This window comes from Typopeltis vanoorti, chromosome 24 (genome assembly GCF_054136105.1).
Source record: "Typopeltis vanoorti isolate ZY-2024b chromosome 24, IOZ_Tvanoo_1.0, whole genome shotgun sequence".
Taxonomy (NCBI): Eukaryota; Metazoa; Arthropoda; class Arachnida; order Uropygi; family Thelyphonidae; genus Typopeltis; species Typopeltis vanoorti.
In genome coordinates this window covers 30,586,937-30,607,956 of record NC_143572.1, presented here as the reverse complement: position 1 = coordinate 30,607,956, position 21,020 = coordinate 30,586,937, and positions in this window count along the sequence as shown.

The window sequence follows — 21,020 nt, the reverse complement described above, 5'->3', positions numbered from 1 at the left end:
GTTGATCCATGAGAGAAAGAATTTCATCAGTCATCCAATCTTTCTTTTTAACTGCTCTATTAGGACATAAGGTATTGGTACATTTCTCTATGAAGACAGATTCCAATTTGTCCCACGATTCATCACCCTCATGATGTCATCATTCTTCATAAGTGCTAGCTCTTGATTCAGATCTTGACTCAATTTGCTTCTTATCTCTGTGTTTTTAAATTTTCCCAAATCAAACCTTTTTTGTTGAAGTTTCTTAAGCATAGCTTTCAGTCTAAGTTGTAACTCTGCCACCAGTAGGTTATGGTCAGAAGCAATATCTGCAGGAATAAGGAAGTTATTGTTCAACTTTATAACGGAAAACGGGAAAAGCGATCATGTGGTCTCGACCTGGGAGATTGTAAGATTTGCTGAATATTTTGTTAAGAAGGGATATATGTGGAATTACAATTAATAAGACCGCATTTGGACTACTACGCAAAGATCTGGTCATCTGGATTTCTTGGTGATGAAGAAATGGTGGAGAGGATAGATTTGGGGAGCAATTCCGTGGGATGTTCCCTATTAGGATAGATTGAAGATCTGTTGGCTTCAAAAACTAGCTGCTACACGTAGGAGAGGAGATATGATAGAGGCATATAAATTATTAAAGGGATTTTATAGGATTGATACTAATGACGATTTTAAGACCAGTGCAGGAAGGGAGAGAATGAGGGGGCCATCCCTGGAGAATGTGTAGTTAACATGGGTGTTAGGACTAGATTTTTTGCTTGGAGGGTTGTGAATGGGTGGAATGCATTGCTAGAGGTGGTTGTGAATGAGGTTGTGAATGTAAGGAGAAGTATGAAGGATATTGTGTGAATAAGGGTTAGTGTGTCAATGTAGGGTCTCCTGAGATGAGTCTTTTGACACCATGGAGACACCGTAATAATAATAATTATTATTATTATTTTTTATTACATATGATAAATACATTACATACATTTGATTCCATATGATACATACATGATTACATATTTTTCTTTTGAAAATATTCAATCCTTTTTTTTAAATTAAAATTATAATTAATATTGTGATTACTTATTTACAACAGGTTTAATACTGTTTTTTTTGTAACAATGAAATTCGTACAGATTTTTTTCTTTCTTTCTTTTCTTTTCTTTATCCTGTATAATGTAATAATAATAATAATAATACCGCATTTATTCATTTAACAATGAGATATATATATTTATAATTTTGATTTTTTAATATATGTAAGTGCTGTAGGTACAGTACTGAAACGTAATATGTGATTTTTGAATTTTTTTTTAATCTTGGGTGAGATGTAATTTCTCAGCTTTCATCCTCGAAGCTTATTTGTAAGCTTATCTGAGGATGAAATCAGTTAGTTATTATTTATTGGTTTGTTTTCTGCGTTGAGAAGTTACGAAATCAAACCTATGTTTAATAGGTTTGATTTCCACTGCAGCCGTTGATTGTGAAATTCGTGCACCCCCCCCCCCCCCCACACACACACTTGGAATGTATTGAAGAGTCGCTGAACTGGAAGCTGAACGAATATATTGTGTTTCATTAAGTTTGTATGGTATTTTGGGTGCGTGTTTCTTGTTCGTAGTATGTCCTTAGAGCTCTTTTCAGGCTATTGTAGTTTGTAAGGTTTCTGTATTCAAAAGGTAATTTGTTTATCATGTCTGGGATGTAGAAGTTTCGCGTGGCCTTTCTGTAGTGATTATTGTATTTATATGTGATATAATTAGTTGTCTGAGGTCTTGTTATATGGCATGTATTTCTGACTGTCCTGTAGTTGGCATCGAAATAATTAATTAATTAATTTGTTTTTTGGGTGCACAGAAAGCATATGTTGTTATAGCGTATCTTAGTATATTTTGGCATAGCGCTTTGTATATTAATGTTTTTTGGTGTATGGGAACTATGTCTTTTAATCTGTAGAGTTTGTCACTTATTGTTCGGAGTTTATTGTATAGATGGTTTTTGTGGCTATTCCAGTTCATATCTGCATCGAAGTAATTTCCAAGGGATCATATTGTTTCAACCTGAGTGATTGTGGTGGTTTACTGTTCTGTGTCTTTTTTATGGAGAGTGGATGTTGGAATTTTTTTTATAATAATAATTATAATAATAATTTATTGATTGCTAAAATATTTATACATACAATAAACATCTTGTGTGACAATGTTGCATCTTATAATTTTACAGAGTTCAGCACTAAGTGCTGCATTTTCTACATTGGATTTCAATTAAAATTTTTAATAATACTTTTTTGCCTTTATATTATGTATTTACAACGCATGCTCTTCTAATATTAACAATGAAGATTATACAGAATTTTTATATAATTTTTTATTTATTTATTTTTTTATTTTATTTTATTTTTTATTTTTAAGTTTGAGAAAGAGCGATTATACATACAAATTTCTGCGATGAGTGAGCCAAGTTAATCCCACCTACTTCGAAGCTTGGGTTAGCTTTTAAGAAGAGCGTGGGATTTAGCCTTCACTATTTGTGTTGTTGCTAGTTTATGTATGGGATGTAGGCATTGGATGCTAGTGATTTGTGATGCGTATATTACTGTTAATGGTTTCTTAACTTTGTTGGTATATTTTCCAGAGTTCGTTTTATAATGTTCTGTAGTTACCTACGTGTTTTAACTTTCTTGGTAGGTTGCTAGGTTCCGTGGGTATCTGATGTGATCTCATAAAAGAACCGTATGAGTTGTTGAAGGCTGTAGGGATGTAGAGAATTGCTGTAGGTCGTGTTATACGATATGTGTCTCTGTTGTTTCCATAGGTGATGCTGAAGTAATTCCTTGTTAATGTCATGTAGTGTTTCAGGTTTTTAATGCTCAGAATTATGTGTATCGCCATGTGCTTGTCAGATATTGGTTGTTGCGTGTAAGGTGTCCAGATCACTGTTGACCGATTTTCCTGTGTAGTGTTTCTAATTTTGTTAGGTGGCTGTTTAATGTATTTATATAGAATGTTATTCTGTATCTGAGTAGGGATTCGCAGATACCGTGATATAGAAGTTTTTTTGTGTTGGGTGGAATAATGTCTTTAACTTGGAAGAGTTTTGCTGCGTGATCCGGAGTTTAGTGTGTAGGTATCTATATGGCTCTGGCCTACTTGGGCCTGGCTCCCACTGAAGAGACCTCAATAAAAGTCGAAATTAGTCTGGGTTGTGGCCATTCCCTTAATGCATAACATTAGACATATCCGCATGGAGATGTGTTTTGCATTATGGGAGATACCGAGATAGGAATGTTGGTCGCTTGCTCCACCTTTGCAAGGAGTGCCCTGGTATTGTACCACCTTACCCCATTATTTTTTCCCCAGTAATGGGCACCAGGGTTTCTTCGTGATGGGGAGGAAGTGCAGAGGATCCAGCGACGAGTGACCAAGATGATAGCAGGTCTGTGGAATGAACCTTATGAGAATAGGTTGAAGATTTGTGGGTTGCAGACATTTGACGATAGGCGAAGCAGGGGTTATTTGATTGAGACATTTAAATTACTGAAGGGTTTCTATAAGATTGATCCAGAATATATTTTTGAAAATATGACAGGTGGTGAGAAGACTAGGAAGGTTGTGGGCCTTAAAGGCCTGTTAAAGCCATTGGGATAGATAGAGAGGACTAGGGGCCATGCATGGAAGCTGGGGAAGAGTTTGGTTGACAAGGGTGTCAGAGTTAGGTTGATATAAGATTGATCCAGAATATATTTTTGAAAATATGACAGGTGGTGAGAAGACTAGGAAGGTTGTGGGCCTTAAAGGCCTGTTAAAGCCATTGGGATAGATAGAGAGGACTAGGGGCCATGCATGGAAGCTGGGGAAGAGCGTGGTTGACAAGGGTGTCAGAGTTAGGTTTTTTACTTGGGGAGTGGTGAATGAGTGGAATAAGCTTCCAGAGTCTGTTGTGGGTGCTGCGACCGTGAATGAGTTCAAGGCAAGGTATGATAGATACTGTATCGATGTCGAATAGTTGTTCTTGACATGATGTTAGGGCCACCCTCGATGAGTCTGTCGACTGCTTGGAGTTGCCCGGAACAACAACAACAACAACAACAACAACAACAATAATAATAATAATAATAATTTGTTTTGTCTATTTAAGGTGGGAATCTATATAGACATCGAGGTATTTTGCTTGTTTTACAGGTTTGATTTCTAAACATAGGCAGGTATTTTTGATTTTTGTTGTTAATGCAGCGGTATGTGTGACAATGTATCGATAGTGATGCCGGGCGTATGATTCTTGGGTTGTGTATTATCAACATCTGTGTTTTGGTGCCGTTGATTAGAATTGCGTTTTGGTGGAAGTATGTTGTGATTTCGTTTAAGTCTTGTTGTGCTTTGCAGAGAGCTGTGTTAATATCTGTGTGGATTGCTAGTAGTGCAGTGTCATCTGCATATTGAAATATTTGACTTCTTATGGATATGTTATGAACATCGTTAATGTATATTTTGAATAGAGTGGGTAATAATACGGCACCTTGAGGTACATCACGTTTTACTTGTATACTCCGACTGTGACATGTACCTATTTTTGTTACTTGTTTTCTGTATGGGAGACAGTTCTTGAACCAGGTATGCAGTGTTCCTCTTATACCTATTGAGTATAGTTTGGTGAGTAGTATGTCATGTTCAAGTGTGTCAAATGCTTTGGTTAGGTCCAGCAGTATAAGGACGGCGTACTTGTTTTTGTCGAGAGCTTTGTTTATTGTGTCGGAGATGTCTTCTAATAAAGTAATATTGCTTTTTGTTTTCTGAAAGCCGTATTGGTTTTGTGAGATGATGTTGTACTTCTGTAAATAGTTCTGTAGTCTGGTGTGTGTTATTTTTTCTAGAATGTTTGAGATGACTGGTAGTGTAGCTATTGGTCTGTAGTTCTGAGTATCGTTTCTTTTGCCGTGTTTGTATATTAGCGTAATTACTGCAGTTTTTAGTTGTTGTGGAATAATGGCTGTGTCGAATATTATGTTCACGAGTTTCAAACGTATTGGATTTATTTGTTCAAAGTGTGTTATAAGGTCTGTGAGTCTTATTTTGTCTATTCCTGGAGTGGTCTTTGGATTTAGTTTTAGGAGTGCTTCTTTCAGTTCCTGTTTTGTTATGAGTGGAAAATACATCGTTTGTTGTTGACTTTGTGTTGGTAGATTTTTGTTGATCGTTGGTAGTTTGTCTTTTTTGAGTTGTGTGATGTTTGTGAAAGCATGGTTGAATGAGTCTGCTAATTCCTCTTGGTTTGTGTCCTGACCGAAGCTTTTTGCAATAAAATCTTGTGCTGAAGTTTTCTTTTTTCGGGTTACTAATTCGTTGAGTGTATCCCATGTTTGCTTAATGTTGTCGTTATATTCCGTGAATTTTTGGAAGTAGTAGCGTCTTTTTGCCCTACGAATTTTTGTTGTTAGTTTATTTCTTGTGTTTTTGTATAAGGTTTGTAAATGTGTGATACTGGGTGACTTTTTAAGTTTTTTCCATAGATTTTCTTTTTCAGTAATAGTATTTAGTATGTGGTCATTTATCCATGGATTGTTGTCTGTTTGTCGCCTCGTTTGTTTAGGTTTTGTTGCTTTTTTGTATATTTCCGTGAACTTTAGTTGAAAATTCTCGTATAATGTTACAGGAGCGTTTATTTTAAGTAGGGAATTCCAGTCTGTATTTTTTACTTGGTTATCGACAATGCTCTTTAGTATGATCGAGTTTTGTCGACTTTTGTGGAGGTGAGAGGGGGGATAGCAAATGTAATAAAACGAAGTTTTATTAGGTATTTTACGTTTTTTAGTAATAATAATAATAATACTTTTTAATAGTTTTTTTATTGTTCTTTCAAATATTTACATATGTACAATGATAATCTATTCAGTATATTATTTTACAAGGTTCAGCACTTTGTGCTACATATAATGAGATTTAAATAGTAATGGTGATAACAGTTTTTTTATATATATAACAATCATAATAATAATTAACAATTATATTGTTCAGAGTTACATAAGTTGTATCATATTAGATGTTGTGGTTTACTATTTTTTTTTTCAAGTCTGAAAAGGTGTGATTATACAACAGTATTTACATATATGCAATCTAAATATTATGTTTCCTTATTTTCACAAATTTACGGTGTAAACTCATGATTTACTTTTAAAGGAATTTTTTTTTTACATTGCTTACATTTGTTACAGTTATTATATATATTACATACATTTGTTACAATTATTATATACATTACATACATTTGTTTACATATGATACATTACTTACATTTGTTTACATGTGATATTTACATTACGTACATTGGTTTACATATAATACATAGATTACATACGTTGGTTTTCATATGATATGTACATTACATCCATTTGGTTACATATGATACATCTTGAATGAGAACTAATTTCTTTGCTTTCATCCTCGAAGCATATATGTAAGCTTATCTGAGGATGACAACAGTTGGTTATTATGTGTTTTTTTTTTGTTGTGTTGGTAAGCTACGAAATCTATGATTGAGAAATTCGCGCACGCGCACACGCACACACACACACACACACACACACACACACACACACACACACACACACACACACACACACACACACACACACACACACACACACACACACACACACACACACACACACACACACACACACACACACACACACACACACACACACACACACACACACACACACACACACACACACACACACACACACACACACACACACACACACACACACACACACACACACACACACACACACACACACACACACACACATACACACACACAGAGGATAACTTGGAATGTCTGCGTGCGTCGCTGAACCGAAAGCGTGAACTAATATATTATGTTCCATTAAGTTAGTAAGGTATTTAGAGTGCGTATTTCTTGTTCATAATATGTTCTTAGGGCTGTTTTCAGTTTAGGGCCATTGTAGTTTATAAGGTTCCTGTATTCAAAAGGGAATTTATTTAGCATGTCTGGGATGTAGAAGTTTCGTGTAGCCTTTTCGTAGTGATTATTCTATTTATATGTGATATAATTAGTGGTCTGAGGTCTTGTTATACGGTATGTATTTCTAACTGTCCTGTAGTTGGCATCGAAATAATGTTTTAGCAAGGCTGCATAGTGACATAAATGTTTTGCTGTCAGTATTTTATGTTCTGCCATTGCAATGTTTATAAGGTCGTGATTTTCTCTTTGTTCCCAAAAAAATCAGTTTTGTCATTTTGTACCGTAGCGACATTAGTCTATTTAATTTGTAGAGTGCACAGAAAGCATACGTTGTTATAGCGTATCTTAGTACATTTTGGCATAGTGCTTTGTATATTAGTGTTTTTAGGCGTATGGGAACTATCTCTTTTAACCTGTAGAGTTTGCCAGTTATTGTTCGGAGTTTGTCGTGTAGATGGTTTATGTGGCTATTCCAGTTCATATCTGCATCGAAGTAAATTCCAAGGTATCGTATTGTTTCAACCTGAGTGACTGTAGTTGTTATGCTGTTCTGTGTGTTTTTTATGCTGGAAAGTGGATGTTGGATGGTTATATATTTGTTATCAACTGGTCGAGTCAGTGGATTTCTGAATATCATTAATTTTGTCTTTTCTGAGTTTAGGTGTATGGAGGTTTTCGTGAGCCAGTCTATGATCAGATTTATATCATGTTGCATATTTGTTTGGGCTATACTTGCGTTATTATGGATGGATATTATTGCTGTATCGTCTGCGTATTGGAATATCTTACCTTTGAGTGGTAACTGATTAATATCATGCTTGTAAATGTTGAATAGAGTTGGGGAGATTACAGCTACCTGTGGCACTCCACAGGTTACTGGTAGCTCTCTGCTTCGGTTTGATCCGATACGTGTGATATGATTTCTATTTTGGAGGTAGTTTTTAAACCACCTGAGAAGAGGCTCGTCTATTCCAACATGGCTCAGCTTTTCTAACAAGGTTTGATGTGTAAGTGTATCGATTGCTTTAGTTAGATCTATAAAGACTACCATGGCAATTTTGTTTTTGTCTAATGCGGTATTAATTATGATGATAAAGTCTTCCAAGAGAGATGTTGTTCCCTAATTTTTCTGAAAACCATATTGTGTTTTAGGGATAATATGAAAGATCTCAGTGTATGCTGTGAGTTTCTTAAGTATGATCCGCTCCCAATTTGATTGATAATTGATAATGTTGCTATGGGTCTGTAATTGCTGATTAAATTTATTTTTCCTTGTTTGTATATGGATGTGATTATGGCGGTCTTTAGCATACTTGGTATTTGTCCTGTTTTAAATATTTTATTTATTAGTTTTAGTAGGATAGGACTTAAACTAGTTGCATGTTGCTTTATATCTTCAGGCCTGATACCATCTATTCCTGGGCCTTTCTTCGGTTTGATTTGATGTATTGCAGAGAGAAGTTCTGCTTCTTTTATCGTTGGGAACCATAATGTCTATTTTGATTGCGGTCCAAGTGGAGGGTCTCGTTTTGTGATTGGGAGAATATTTCTGTGAAGTTCTTGGATGGAGTCCGCAAAGTATTGGTTAAAGTCATTTGCTAGTTGTTGGATAGGTTTTGCGTCTTTCATGAAGCTGTGTTTTATGATTTCGGAGGCGGTGGTGTTGGGAACAGAATCTAGCATCTCATTAATCAGATGCCTGGTTTGTTTCATGTTGTTTTGTGCAGAGGTTAGTTTGTCTCTGTAGTAGCTTCTTTTTGCATTTCTGATTTGTGTTGTAAAGCGATTCCTTGTTATCTTATATTCAGTTTTTAAAGTCGTGTTATTTGGATATCGCTTTAATTCTTTCCATAAAGCGTTCTTTCTGTGTATTTCTAGGATTAAGTTCTGTGTTATCCAAGGATTTTGTGTTGTATTTGATCGAATTTGGACTTTCTTTGTAGCTTTCTTATATATTTCCTCCAGTGTGAGTTTAATGTTGTTGTATGAGATATCTGCTGAATCTGATTCCCGGTATTCCCAGTCTGTTTTTCTTATTTCGTGGTTGACTATTTCTTCGTCTATTATTGTTTTCTTATTATATATATATATATATATATATATATATATATATATATATATATATATATATATATATCCTGGATATATATCTGGATATATATATATCCAGATACACCGGATATATATATATATCCGGTGTATCTGGTCACACGTGTCACGTTCGGTTATTGAAAATACATCTTCAAAGAATAATCTGCCTCTCTTGGTTCCCCGTGCTCATGGGTCACGGGTAGTTTTAGGGTTGGAGACACTTTAATCTTCTGTAAATATGCTGACGTCCCTCTTGTCTTGACCTTCAGTTTTGGCAGCAAAATCTTTGTATCTGAATGACTTTCAATGCCTTTGTTCACTTTCAAGTCGTCAACATAATCTTGTCTAATCCTCTTAACTTGAGGTAGAAATACTTTAGCATTCTGTTACTCTTATATATTACATCAAAATTTAAAACTAAATCAAGGTATTGTACAATTGGACCTTTGCAATATTTTGTAATTCATGAACCATTCTATGTCATTCTTTTAGTCAGTTACCTTTACAAGTTTACAATCAGTATTTGACTGTTAAAGTACAGCAATGTACAATTCTGTTCTTTCCACATGATTTATGGCCTCTGTAAAATCGATGGCGGAAAATTTTAACAAAATTTCACCGCATCGAATTTTACACAGTTAGGCATCCACTTGGCAGCTTCTTAATTTACAATACGTTCAACCAGACACAAGTGCACAACACCTTGAGACTGGTGCTAAGCAAATGGAACATCATATGTGCAACTTATTCATTCAGAGGAAGTGTCCTAATCACCAACCCATGGCTGCGAGCGTACTTCTGCACAACTTCAAAGAATGCACACCTCCAGAAATTACGAAATCACATCTAAATATACTCACACGTTTCCCCTGATACAAAACTAACTGGATAATAGAAGCACTCTGTAAACTACTCAACAAGGGGAAGCAACGGCCTGATCTCTATTGAAAATAAAAGCACATTCTTCTGGATTATCTTTCTCTAGAAAACGTTTGAGATCAATCAGATCCAGGTTATATCTCTCGAACAGGTTTTGAAAGCATGTATTAGAGGATGGACGCCAGTAAAAATCTTGGAATTGCTCCACCGTCGATTCCACAACTATCTTCATTCTAATGAGATATTCTATAACGCTGGCAAATGGAGAATCACATCGCACAATGACATGACCAACACCGTTGATAATGACATGTGGGTTTTCTGAAACTGTATTCCGAAACAAAAACATAGTAAGTCCCATAAGTGGCCAACACCTTCTTTTCCCTACATAAAAATGGAAAAGAATACGAATCATTGGAAAAACCATTAAGTCAGAACCTTAAATAGGAAACCTTCAAAGGCCAACAGATAAAAGCGATCAATGCAAAAAGTCATTACAAAAGAGTTAATTGAATCATATCTATCCTTATATTTCCTGGAATCCAAATTACATCTGAAAACTGCAATGAACTCGCATTTCAACTGATGTCATCTGAATCCTCGATATCATTTCTTCCTGCAAACCCAGAAAACACAACTGGTTCACGGACAATTCATCGCGGAAAATTCATCGAGAGGACAGTTCATCACGGGAACAATTTATCGCGGGAACAATTCGTCGCGGGGACAATTTATCGAAACGAAAATTCATCGTGAGGAAAATTCATCACAGAAAAATTGTGCGAACTACTGATCGCTGAAAATGTGATTGGCTAGAAAACTGAAATGAACTGCACTGATACCGATATATAAAAAGTAAATGCAATGCAAGATAAATTTCGCAAAATATAATTTTCTTATGTATCTATGTATTAGTCCACGCGGCTAGCCGAGTGGCTGGTTGCTTCACAACGATATGCCTGGGAAAGGAATGTCCTGGGTTCGATTCCCGTCTCTGACGTGAGTAGCGTAGGATCTTTCTCAGACATACTCAAGTTAGCCCGTTTTGGGAGAGGACTGTAGGGTTTTTCTTCCCAGTTTATGTGGGGTGTTTCCTCCCGCAAGCAAGCAAACCCTCCCTGAGAAGATAACTCTTCTACAGGCATAGGATACACCGGGAGGCAGAGGTCAACCACCTTATCCTCGTATAACGGTTGCAGTTATAATTTTGTAAATATTAATATTCCATCAACAGAATCTGTAGTATCAAAGTAAGAAAGAATATTTATACCATTTTAAGACGAAACAGAAATTAGGAAACTTACCAATCAATAAAATATTACTTTCACTGTATAAGAAAAAAAACTTATGAAAATCTAGGTAAATAATACATAGATCTATCCATCTTTCACCTTTACGGTGTAGAGGGTTTCCATTCCTTATAAATGCAACCGTTATACGAGGATAAGGTGGTTGACCTCTGCCTCCCAGTGTATCCAATGTCTGTAGAATCGTTATCTTCTCATGGCCGGTTTGCTGTTTGCTTGCTTGCTTGCGGTAGGAAAAACCCCACATAAACTGGGAGAAAAACCCTGCAGTCCTCGCCCAAGACCGGCTAACTTGGCTATGTCTGAGAAAGATCCTACACTCCTCACGTCAGCGACGGGAAATCGAACCCAAGACACTCCTTTCCCAGGCATATCGTTGTGAAGCAACCAGCCACTCGGCTAGCCGCGTGGACTAATACATAGATACATAATAAAATTATATTTTGCGAAATATATCTTGCATTGCATTTGCTTTTTATATATCGGTATAGATGCAATTCATTTCAGTTTTCTATCCAATCACATTTTCAGCGATCAATAGTTCGCGCGATGAATTTTTTTGTGATGAATTTTCCCCGCAATGAATTGTCCGGACACGGAAACCAATAATGTGGACTAAACTAGATCCGGGCATCCAGTGGCACAAGCAACATCTTACCTACTCGAACTAAGCCGCATAAACTCAAGTTCTGAGAAATGAATCGCTATCTCATGTCACTATTACATGTCCCATGGATGCCCTGTTACTACACTCGCAGTCAAGAGAAAAATACATGGAAAATTTAACTTGATCGTAATCTGCACCAAGACTCTCGTCTATGGCTTTTCCTAAATACACAAGAGGTAACCAATACCCATACTGAGCTGAGCCGGAGCAACACCTTATGTGGAGCTTATATGTTGAAAACAACAAAGTTGTAATATTTCCTCTGTTTCAAGAAATACTGCACCATTTTTTTTCATTACCCACATTTGACTTTCTCCTGCTGATTTTGTGATAATCCTGTTCGTTACATATATAAACACATGAACTTTCTTTGAAAATAATGTCATTATAATATTTCTTTAGCACCTTATCATATCTTATAATGATACTTCAGTAATATCTATATTTCTATCATAATTGTAATTTCTCGACTAATTCAAAATTCAGCTTTACTGAGTTCCTTTATTCATATGGAATAAAGGAAGTTAATAATTAAGAACATTTATTAGTCTTGTTTTATCTCATTTACATTCATATGAATGTAAATGAGATAAAACAATCAGTGGCATCATTTTACCACCTTCCTTTCGGAAATCTACTTTATTGAAGAGAAATGCCTTCAGTGAACCAAATGTGGTCTTTTAAGGAAGGGGAAACTTCATCTTCATTGTTCTTCATCTTCTATTATAAACTCTTTGTTTTGCCTTTTCCTCAGTGTCTGATGTGCAGACTCCTTTATACCACCACTCGTCGATCACTTGTTTCCTCAAGCTCCCACTTTAGGAAACGTGGGAGCTTGACGAAACGTTAGCGTTTAAAGGTCTCAAACAACCTCATGTGTCTTTTAAGCGATGACCAATATTTTAGACGACGAAAGACATGATCCAGTGGCGTATCACTAGCTCCGTTGATTATCTTCATCTGTGCTCTATCAAGGATACTGTCTATATATCAGACACTTCGGTATGCATTAATTGCCCAGTAGTACACTATACTGCATTCGTACAATGAACAATTCAACATGGTATATTTCACTTAATTATTACGCATATTGCAAATATCATTAAGAGATTGGTAAGACTAGATTTCCTTTTAATGCAGTCATGTCTTTCACCATAAAAGTTTATATTGACTCTTGGTATTCTCAACAAATTTTGATATTCATTACTAGATTACATAACTCGGCAAGAAGCTCCTCATTAAACGGAGAGAAACGAAATAAGTTGATGATATGATTCTTGATTTTGCTAAATGCGTTAAACTATTAAATTATATTCAGAGAGAATTCAAATTTTATCAGTTTTCCAAGTTCATTCTTTGATTATTTCGATTAACTGAATTGTGCATTAGATATTCGATATGCATCAGTTGCTGAGTTGTACGCTATGCCATATTGCCATACTATGCCATACCATTAAACTATAAAATAAAATAGATGACTGTCCTGAATGAGTTCCATTGGCGAAGTGATCCATAAGAGTTGCTCTGGTAGTGGTATGATGCAGTTTTCGTTGCTAAGCAAGGATTTCTGGAGACAATAAAACAGTGTTTATTAGGACTTCTGAAAATCTTTACAGTGATGAGATACTAATGAGCTCAATGTATCAATCATATGCGACGTAATTCAAATGGGGCAATATAGAGTATAGTAGAGATCTTTAGCTAACTGTCCTAAAGGGGGAAAAATTCTGATGTTTTTTTTAATCGCACTTGTAATCCACATAAAAATAGACAGTTCTGTTGTGGGTCGCAGTTTGGATTTTTATTTAGAGTGTAGTATAGTATAGTATATTTATTTATAGTATTTTATAGAATATTTTAAAGTTTCACTGATTAGAATGATATCTTCGTGGACTTTTATAATGGGCATTCAGGAAGAACTGTTCCTTAACAAAAGTCGGCCAATATCTAACTGGGCAACTCACAAAGAACTACCCTGAATTTATCATTATTTAAAGTCACTAACGTATAAATGTTTGAGAATTATTTTGAATGGCATTTTTATTTAAATAATTTATCTAGAAACATCTAAATGTATTAACTTTATTATATGCTGTGTTAGGCAACAGAAAGAAAAAGAATTGGAAATCACATTCTGGTTATTTTTTCATGTTCTTTGAAATACTCAAGGATTATAAATGAAAACATTTTCTATCTGATTTTACATGTGATTCTTCTTTACATATGTTTTGAATAAGATAACTTACAAATTTGTTTGTAAGTTATCTTATTCTGGTTGTTTGTAAGTTACCTTATTTTTATTTTTATGTTGTATTTTTTTTACATTATCCCGGCTGCTTGTTATTTTAAAATGTAAATAAACTGAAGGTTTACCATTTTCACAGTGGGCCAAATTCCTATATGCAAAATGCAAGTGCTACCAAAATTTTGAAAAATGAATAGAAGACTCAAACTAGTTTTTAGTGCATTTTTAAGTTCGTTCGTCGAGTTTATTTTAACAAGAACATTTTTAATAATTATAAATAAGACTGCCGCTCAATGTTTTAAATCTATATTAAGAATAATTTCCACCCAAACTCAATATGAGCTAAAATCGGCTTTGACAGTATTTATATGGAGAAGAACGAAATTGTAAGGCTTTGTTAAAACGATGGCGTAGGAGAAATCTAAATAATGCAGACAATCATTCCATAACCCAACTATCAAACATTTCAGTAGACTCAACATCCGTTTCATCACTTTTTTTTTCTGAAGGTTTGAGTCAACTGAATGAATTCCAGAGAAAGCGTGTCAGGGTAATAGTTTATCCAGTTTATCATTAGAATGCGCTGGGAAAGTTGAAAGTGTTTCAACATGCAAAAAATAGCACATAAAAACTTATTTATGATGTTAGTAATGGTAGAGAAAGGCGAGTTTTAAGAGAAAGCTTACGTTTGCAACACAGCCTTGAAAGTAGGGTGGGATACAATCTGTGCTTCTCTACCGCAGCGGCATGAATCTTCACTGCTTAATTCCGTAGTTTTCTTACTTTTTAAAGAGAAAGAAAGATCTGCTTTCTTTCCTAAGATTGACTGTGCTTCGTTGATGCAGAAAATTAACACATTTATTCCATCATATTATATAATTTTCGTTTAAACTCCAGCAATTACATTGAAAAGGCATTACAGTGAAAACCCACTCAACTTAAAGTCTTTATACATTAAAGTCAATGCCACATCACTGGCATTGCCTTTAATGGGTTTGCAAAATAACAAATCTTCCTTAACGACAATATCTGCAACATATCGAATCTGTGTATTTAGGTGAACACTTTTTAACTACGTTATTTACTTCATCGAGTTCCACTGCAAAATAGGCAGAATTCAATTTTTAAATTAATTAGTCGGAGTAGTCTTCAGACAAACGCGAGATTTTTCTACCAAATATCAGAAATCAGAATCATTCGAAGTCTCTGTATATGATTCGCATTACATTTTCACCAAATCAATTGCTTCAGACAGCACTACCATTTCTCTTGTCGAATGAGACTTTTTACTCATGCTGTTGAGTCGTCAGCTATGTACTATTTAAGTAATCATTTTACCATTATAGACATGTCTTTGAAAAAGTCATTTTTGCTTAATAAGGCATCTAATGTCTGAGTTTGCCAACGTATTCTGCATGGACTCTTTTGAAGATCGCCTTAATTTATCGAGATTCATGCAATCTGCTACTAAAGTATTTGCACAAATTAGGCACGAGCCATTCCTCACCATTAGTAATGACCCTTAATGCTACTGTATAGTAATTGAATGGCTTGAATATCAAGTACAAGTGGGAGTTGTATTCGGAAATAAATAAATACTGACCATTACCTCCTCACTTCCCAAGAAATGCTCGCCGGTACCATCGGAGGATACACTCTACAGTTTAAAAATCACTTGCTTATTACTGATGTACAATATGTTCGTTTCCATAACCCGTCTCATACATTCTTCATCAGACTGTTTTTTTCGGCTTGGCGCTTTATGAAATATAAAAGCAAACCAAATGACTGTCCGTTTGTTTCAACCTCATCCCATTAATTTGATCATTATGAAGACAGTCAATCTCCAGACAACTTTAATGCAATGCAATTTTTCTCTTGGGCATTTTCATCGCATTGTTGTTTTTCGAACTCGTGATCTTAATTTATTTGACCAGTAGCAAAGAAAGAACAGAAGAACTCCTCCTTTATCAACTTCACCAGCGAAATTTGCTGCATAATATTCTTAAAGAAATCAGTAGTTGAAAGTAGTGTTTTCGGACGACTAACTATCTTCAGAATGGTTAATAATCAAGGTATGATGCTAAAATAAACATATTGACATTTTAGTTGCTTTTATATTTCATAAACGGACACAGAGAAAAGTCTCATCAAGAATGTGCGAGAATAAAAATAGGGAAATAAAAATATTGTAAATAAATAATCTGATAAGTAAGGTTCGAATAGTGAATGTTACATATCATCATCATTCACTACTTTTAAGGCATTATTGCAATAGTAAACTTTGGAAACTCGTCTTCCTTATCAATACTAAAATAGTAAGTTTTTATGTGATTGTGATATTAACAATTTTCCCTAAAATGTTATAACGCATTCTACTGATGAAAGGGAATAATAGGTACCCTGATCCGGTTTACCTGGAATCGCTTTACTAATCTCAGACTTCTAGCAAAGAAGGAAAAAATGATGAAATACTTGTTTATCGTTTGCTCAAATGTTTTATAGTTAGTTCATACCATCATTGTCTCTGTATGATGAAATGATGAAACACTTGTTTATCGTTTGCTCAAATGTTTTATAGTTAGTTCATACCATCATTGTCTCTGTATGATTTAGATGACCCGAAAAGCTGGATCAGAAGTTTAAAATAGATAGAAAGGTAAGACTTTACGTATTTCGCTTCGGCTATTCTTGTTAACATATTCCCGCTCATTTTTACTTGCTTTTATTTGCTTGCTATAGAACGTTAAATACATAATTAGAATACCATAAATGGTATTCTAATTACCATTAACAATGACCGATATGTACTTAACCCTTTAACGATAACAGAACGAAAGATGTGTTGCCATTTAGAAGTTATTATTATAACAGTGCTAACCAGCAATATTTTTTATGCTTTATTCGTGGTTTACACTTTATATATATATATATATATATATATATATATATATAGTTTTTCATTTAGAATAAATTTAGGTTATTTAACGATAGTTTATACACGCACTTGCAGCACTCTTTCAGCGTTTTAAAGCATCAGTTCAATTGTTTTCTATCAGCTTAGCTCAAAATAAAATTTTCGATCGCATGTATAAAATGTCTAATTTTAAATGGAACTTGTGTAATTTTGATTAAGAAAGCAGTTCCAGAATGTAAAAACAAATTTTTACTATCTCTTTATTCAGTTTCTATTGTACAATGACGGAATAATCTTTCAGGAATCGCGATGGAAGCAATATTTGGCACAGCAGGTATGTCATTTTGAGGTTATCATCAAAATTATTGATTTTGAGATTTAATAAAAATATTTCAAAACGTGTGTTATATAAATGTGTATTAGGATAAAGAGAAAACTGAAAGAAATAGCTTTAGCGTTTCCATCGAATTATTTCCATATACTTATATTGTTTCGAAATTTTCGAATGCAGTTGCGTTAGCATTCACGGAAAGATGCATGGTTGCTTCAGAAATTTAATGTTGCATTTTCCTAGCAAATGCACAAACCAGAAAGTTATTAATCAGATATAATACACTGAAGTCGTACAGACTTATTCATCTTGATAATAATTCTAAACAACTAGTTTTTTTTTTATTTCTTTCAGAGCTGAATTTTACATACTTAATATAGAAAGAATTTTTAAAAGTAAAATTAGACGAAAAAGACTGTCATTGTGTATTATACATTTAAGAGTTTCGTTTTATTTTTGTTGATATAGTTCTTCATTTATATTTTCCACCAGTTTCCACTAACAATATTTCTGTCTTTATTACTGGTATTAGCATGTGTATCACTTTTCATTTTCTACTTTTCACAAGAACAAAGTTGTAGGTCTCGGTGGTTCAGCGAGGGCAACAACATCGTCATCATCATCATCAAATTCCTGCCATGTATACTCAAGGAAGTACAGGATATGATAGCACTACATGAGCAATTTACATGATTGCTGACTTCCCATCTACAATTTTCCCCCAAATCAGTCTGTTACCTGTCAAGACTCCAACATTAACAGATCTTATATTTCCATCGTCTAAGTCACTTTGTACCGTATCAATCCACCTATAAATTGTGTATTTATCACCTATATTTATCTGCCAACCAGTCAGAGAACATTTGTTTTGCTAATCTTTCCTCGCCCATTCTGTTTAAGTGAACCATACCACCTGAGATTAGCTCTGCTAACGCATTCCTGGATGCTGATAAAATCAAGTTCTTTCCTAATATCCTCGTTTTTAATATGATATTGACACTGATGCCATCTGTTCACTCCCCAAATCTGTCTCCGGACTCTCATATCTACGGTCTTTAGTCTTTAGTCAAGTATTTTACTTGTGACCCAGCTCTCAGATCCATAAGTTGAGACTGGTTTGAACACTATCTCGTATACAGATAATTTAGTGTTTAGGCTAATTTCTCTCTTATTCCATATAAATGTATTCACTTGATTTCCTACCATACCAGCTTTGTTGATTCTGTTGCCTATTTCCATATTTAATTTACCATCTTCACTAAAAATCGTGCATAAGTAGCTAAAATGTTTCACTTGTTCTATAGGTTCTCCATTCAAAATGCAGTTGATATTTTCAATGCTTCTGCCTATTTTCATTGTCGTTGTCTTGTTATTGCTGACCATCATACAATATATATTAAAACAGTTATTCAATTTAGTCAGGAAATCTTGCAGACTTGTAGCGGATTCATTTAGAAGTATAACATCGTCCGCATACGGTCTAAAGTGCTGACATTAACATCTCCAATTTTGATATCAGGTTTAATACCACTTTTCTTCATAATGTGATCCATATAGATAATGAATAACAGAGGTGGTAATGTACATCCTTGTCTGACACCAGATTTAACATTAAACCATCTTCCTGTACTTCCTTCAATTCTAACGGCTGGCTTACAACTCAAGTAAAGACAAATATTGATTTATGTAATGCCAGCATTGACACCATATAATATAACTGTAGCTTACAGAATAGCTTCTCTCTTGGCACCTTATTATATGTCTTTTCCAGATCTACAAAACGTAAATACAGATCTTTGTTATGTTCCCATGATTTCTCAACTATTTATCGTAAAGGGAAAATCTGATCCTGACAGCCTCTATTTGGCCTGAAACCAGCTTGTTCTTCACCAAGATTTTCTTCCACAATCCTTTTCAAGTATACTTGCGTAAATCTTATCAGGAACACTCAATAGACAAATACCTCTGTAATTCTCACATTCAGTTTTATTTCCCTTTTTATATATGGGTACTATGAGAGCTCTACTCCAATCATCTGGAATTCTTCCCTCTGTCCAGGCCTTCTGAACTATGCAGTGCAACTCCTGTAAGAATTTTATACCTCTATACGTGATCATTTCTGGTGTAATATCATCTACTCCTACTGCCTTTACACATTTCAGGCCTTTTGGCTTTTCTATTTCAAGTATGGATATGTATTGCAGACTGCAAGCCTGTTGAATGTTTTTATCCGATCTCTACTTGTTTAATTTATCAATTTTTCGTAGTAAATACTCCATACTTCAAGGATATCATTTTCTCCAGTTTTCAAGATGAAATTCAATTTTATCCTGCTCAAGACTGGTGATCACTTCCAATTTCAAATCCTCTGTACACTCTGGTGTTCTGCACCAGGGAGAAAACATCATTATCGACAATGACATAGTCAATGAGATTTTCTTATTCCTTGCTTCTTCTCTCCATGTGAATTTTTTCACATTTTTATGTTGGAACATGGTGTTAGTAATAACCAGTCCATGTCCTGAGCAGAAATCCAACAGGTATTTGCCATTATTATTAGCTTTGCTCTTTTCTCCAAATTTTCCCAAAATATTTTTGTATGTCTGACAATCATTTCCTACTCTGCTATTTAGATCCCCACCAAGCACCAACTTTTTCCTTTTTCATTGTGTCAGTTGCTTTTTCTAAAGCCTCAAAAAATTCCACCACTTCTACCTTAGTAGAACTTTCTGCTTTGACCGTAGTTGAAAACAGCATAATCTTCACTCTGTGCTGAAAATAAAAAAGGCTTTAATATAAAACATTAAAACAGAGAAAAACTCTAACAATTGGAAAATAATGTAACAGATTTGCAAAGCTATCCTTCCATTCATATTATATCTCCGCTGACTTCATACGATTTATACTCATCAGAAGGGAACGTTACCTATGTGTGTTTTCTAAGTGTATGTACATGAGTAGTGTCGGTATTTGCAATAACTTCTTATTGCAAATACTGCAAATACACTTAGAAAACACAATGAAAACAGTCCGGTTCTGAACAGTGTTTTTATATTCATTTTGTTGGACAAAGAAATGTTATGTGTTAAGTGTTTTGCAAGAAGTACATAAACTTTCTCAAGATGACTAAATTAGAAGCAAGTTATTAAATATCTTGATAAATGTTTGATAAGCGTCTGTACATACACATTTCTAAACATCTGAGTAGCAACAGTTTCCTTATTTCTCTTTGATATTTAATATTGACTAATATTGAAGAAACCGGTTTTATTCAATATTAATATGCAATCCTCTTATTCTTCCCAATCTCGAAATCTTTGTTTGATAAGATATAAATAATATGTACAGCGTAATGAAAATCACAGTTGTTGATTTGCATTCCAATCGACAATAGGATTTAATCCAATACTAATGATGTAATAGTTACTTAAATTCATAGCAGATGTTATTCTGAATTTTATTCTTGCCATAGAATGTAATTGTGATTGTGTCATCACAATGAACACTGTGTTTTTCACTCCCTTTTGTGCATTGTTGTTTTCTCTTTTCAGATGAAACAATGACATCGTGGCCACTTATCGAAAACACGCGGACAGTATTTCTCATTGCGGCCG